Below are 4,797 nucleotides of genomic sequence, written 5' to 3'. Positions count from 1 at the left end.
GACCCTGGGTCTGAATTGAGGAGACATCCCAAAGGGATGTTTCATGGAGGGCTTTAAGGAGCCTGGCCCATTCTGGACAAAAAGATTGAGGAGGGTCCCCAAGGACTCCAACAGAGAGAAAAGCCAAAATCAAGGGGCATCCCCACAAGAATTTTGGTTTTGCTAAGGTTGTTCCAGAAAAGGCCAATAGAATGACAGGTGGTCCTTTAGTGTCCCAAAGAAAGCGTGTTGTTGCCACCCAGTGATGGTGGGTTTTTGTCATCTAGATCTGGGATTTGTCAGAGGAACAATATCCAAGGATAGAGAAACTGAGATACGGATTCCAGGAATCCAGGGTATCTGTAGGGGGTCACTTACCCAGTAGGCAATGGCCGGTGTTGGATGAGAAGTCCAGCAATGTGAGTGGTCCCTATTGGAGCCACTGAAGGGACAGGAGGGAGTATGAGAAAGAAAAAAAAAAAAAGAGAAACAGGGTGGAGGTCAAGAGAAGGCCCATGGTGACACTGATCCCAGGCTTTGGCCCCCAAAATGTAAGAAAAGAACTGAAGGAAGGAACTAGAAAGAGGAGAGGCCATCATCCCATTCACTGCCACCTCAACAGCTAACACCCTATGGCAAAGAGGACTATGAACATATCCTGTTTTCGTGGAACAAAAAAATAAAGAATAATAATAAGTATGTAAATGTGTCTACTGAGACTGCATATTATAAAATGTTTAATGAAGGTTGTCAGTGCATGAAGATGGATTAGAAAACACTGGAGTTATATTTTTTCCTTTGCCCCTAATCCCTCTCAGCTAATTCAGGGGTGAGTGGGACAGTATCCATTATTAATGACACGGTTCCAGAAGCAGCCATTTCAAATGCCGTAGACATCTGAATTAACATTTCTTCCCTTTCCATAATTACTTAATTATTATCAATTAACAGCATGACATAAGCATATGGTGGCTTCCCATCTGCTCCTTTCTTCCTCTCAATTTGTTATTGCCATTAATTTAGTTGAAGGTAACATTGTTTAACCAAATTAAACCAATTAATAAGAGTCTACTGGGTCAAGGCCTTTCCTTTTGCATCTCATGCTTGTTCATCAGTAGCTGTCTTCCCCAATATAATAAAATTTAAGTAGAATAAAACATTTGGAGAAATTATAAACATTTTGGTGAAAGCTATATTCGAAGATTTGTAATTTATGTCAAAATTCCTAGTTTTGGAAAGTGATACTTCTTTGAGTACACCAAACATCCATGTATTCTTTCCCTTGAGGGTTCTCAAGTTTTATTTTATAGAAGTAAAAAGTAATTCCTCAGCATGGATATAAATTTTGTCTTAAGACGTTCATAAATATTCCTTTAAAATTGTATTGGTGTATTATAATTACAGTGGGGTTCAATAAGCTGTATTTGTAAATTCACATAACAGTTTAATCAATCTCAATCCCTAGTTCCTTCCTTGTTCCTATTCTCCCCTCTTCTCTGATCTGTTTATTTTATTCTCCCTTCTATAATTATTACTTTAATTGGTATATGTAATATATACACATTCATGTATATACTCATACAGTGACACAGCATAATTTAGTGGATTTTGTTCTCCAGGACTTTCCCATGTCTTCCCCTCCTCTCTTGCTCTTGTTCCCCTTCTTCTATGCTATTGGTCTTCCTTTTTTATTCTTTCTTTCTTTAGCTTCTGCATATGAGAGAAAACATTCAATACCATACTTGCTGAGTCTGGCTTATTTCACTTAGCGTTATCTTCACTTCTATCAATTTATTAGCAAATGCCACAATTTCATTCTTTATGACTGAGTAAAACTCCAATGTGTATGTATACTGCATTTTCTTTATTCAGTTACCTGTTGACAAGCATCTATACTGGTTCCATAACTTAGCTGTTGTGAATTGTGCTGCTATAAACTTTGATATGCATGCATCAGTATAGTATGCTATATATTTTGGAAAAATAACTAAGAGTTGAATAGCTGGGTCATATGATTGTTCTATTCCCATTTTTTTGTTAGTTCTCCATAATGCTTTAAATTTTTTTCAGTTAAATTAGAGACTGTTGAGGTAAATTATATAACAATACCCAGCAATATATTATCTCAAAAACAACAAAGGAAACAAAAAAATATGTAGTTTGAAGAATAAAAATTATCCTTATTCTCTAATGACAGGATTGTCTATGGATAAAGTTTCAAAAGAATCTACAAAAAAATCTCCTTGAATTGATAAGTAGTATAGTAAGTTCATAGGGTCACAAGGTAAATGTGAAGAAGTCAATTGTTTTACTACACTAGAAAGGAAAATTTGAAAGTTTAAACTAAGAAAATATAATTTAAAATAGGATAAAAACTACTATAGTACTAAGGTATATAAAACTAGGATACTCAGTTATACACCTAACAAAATATATATAGGAATCATGGAAATCTATAAAGCACTGATAAAAAGAATTTATAATAAAAAGAAAGATAATACATGTTTCTGTATTGGAAGACAATAAAATTATCATGTTACGCCTTTCCAATTTAGTCTATGAGGAAATTCAATTAAAATCCCAGCCATTTATTTTGTCGATATTTAAAACTGATTCCAAAATTGGTATGTAAAGAAAAAAGACCCAGAATATACTGGACAATACTGAAGGGCAACCAAGTTGGAGGAGTCACACTTCTCAATTTCAAGACTTACTTAAAAATTACGTGATTCTGACTGTATGATATTGATGAAATGACAAATACATGGATCAATGAAATGAAATGGAAAGCTAAGAAAAGGCAAACACAAATATAGTTACCTTATACTTAACAAAGGAGCAAAGGAGACTTAAAGGAGAAAGGGTAGTCTTTTGAATAAATGACATATGTACAAATGGGCATCCATATGCAGAAACATGAACATAAAGTTTACATCTCTCACAAAATTAAATAAAATGGAATACAAATCTAAATTTAAAAAAACAAAAACAAAATTACATACCTTCTTGAGGAAAAAATCAGAAAAAATCTAATTTATTTTGAATGTGGTAATGGGTTTTTGATATGTTGGAAACAACCTCTGGGGGAAAATCATAAGTTGAATATCATTTAAATGAAAAATGTGTGCTTCTGATAAGAAGTTTACTATGACTCTATTCCTCACTAGGTAAGGTTTTCTTAACCTTTGGCTTTTCTATTTCTGTTTGATTTTCTGTAAAGTGTGTGTGTGTGTGTGTGTGTGTGTGTGTGTGTGTGTGTAGGCTGTTATCCTTTGTGGTGTTTTCCGTTATTTTTCTTTTATCTTTAAATTTCTCAGCTATTTTTGTTTCATGTACTTTCTCTGCTCTGTTTTCCCTATTTTCTTCTAATGCCTTTGGAACTGTTCTAAAATTCATAGATGTTCTGCTCTGATATATATATATATATATTCATATATATATATATATATATATATATATATATATATATATATATATATAATTCTTTTCCCTTTGCATTTTAGTTTGGGAAGTTTCTACTCTTATAAATTAACTGGTAATTTTTTTTAATACATATTGTGTCTAGAGACAAGTCTTTCAAAGGCATTTGTCTTTTTTGTTATTTTGGGTTTCTTTTTATTATTTGCAAGCATTTTTTTTTTAATTATTAAGGTGACCCAGTGAGAGGAAGGCAGGGACAGCAACAGATCCCTGTCCTTGGGGCTTAGGTTGGAGGTTAGAGGTGGGGCCAACAGCCTGGACAAGCCTGGGAAAGGAAATCAGCTGGAAATTTAAAATTGTTCAAAGTCAACATTGCTTCCAATCATGGGTTTGTCAGCCTTTACTTCTGCTGTTCCAGTCAGACCTCAAATGCTTCAGATCATCAGGTAGCATCACAACCTTCAGGATGCCCAATGCATGAAAGGAAAATGAAAGGCTGTCCGATGTGAGCAGAACCCTCTGGTCCAACCTATGAGAGCAAAACATGCTCTGTGCCTGCCCACCAAGAGGAGTATGTGCAGTGTTCCATTACAGGCACTGCTGCTAAGACTGACAGCCTGGATCCTTCAAATCTGATCCTACCACCTAATCGAGCACCAGGGCCAGATCAGCCCTCTGGGTTGTCTACCATCATAGAGGAGTCATCCATTCCATAAGCAGGTTCAGAGAAAAAAGTGTTTTATCCTTCCAAACAGATGTTCTGGAATGCAATGTTAAGGAAAGGGTGGAAGTGGAAAGACAGCATATTAGTGAGAAAGATATGTATAATATTAGAATTCACAGTCAGAACAATGAACAGGCTTGGAAGGAGATTTTGAAGTGGGAAGCCCTTCATGCTGCCAATTGTCCTTGTGGTTTATTATTGATCTCATTTGGAGGGAAAGCAAAAGAATATTCACCAAGGGCAAGAATTCATTCCTGGGTGGGGTGTGAGTTGCCTTTCGACAGGCATGATTGGATCATCAACCATGGTGGCACAGAAGTTAGATTGTGTGATAGATTACTACAGTGATGGTAAAGTCAATGAGGACTACCTGTTCCCCATCCTGGACATCCACCTAGTCCCCCCACCTTTGGATTCACTTTCAGCTGTATCTGGACAGAATGGAGGTTGCTTGGTGGTGCTAGACATCCTAATCGCTGTTTTGTTTGTGATGCAAAGTAGAATTTTTTTTTTCCTGAGGGATGCATTAAACTATTTTCCCAAACTGAATTTCCCTCATGATGTATTGGGAACTTCAAGTGGGTAATGAGGCTTCATCCTCCAATTAGCAAAGGATACCATCCTCCATTCAGTTTTGAGCTGCATTTTGCCTTGTATTTTTTAGCAGATCATTT

At 35.8% G+C, this 4,797-nt stretch overlaps 1 pseudogene across 1 annotated transcript; it reads left to right on the top strand.

Moving 5' to 3' along the window:
- The first annotated feature begins 3,783 nt into the window (after positions 1–3,783).
- On the top strand, positions 3,784–4,587 carry LOC308654706 (holocytochrome c-type synthase-like; annotated as a pseudogene). The gene has a single exon. The product of its transcript is annotated as a holocytochrome c-type synthase-like (transcript).
- The last annotated feature ends 210 nt before the right edge of the window (positions 4,588–4,797 follow it).

Source organism: Spermophilus citellus (genome assembly GCF_964194105.1).
Source record: "Spermophilus citellus genome assembly, chromosome: 8".
Lineage (NCBI taxonomy): Eukaryota > Metazoa > Chordata > Mammalia > Rodentia > Sciuridae > Spermophilus > Spermophilus citellus.
This window is presented reverse-complemented; position numbering and strand designations above follow the sequence as displayed.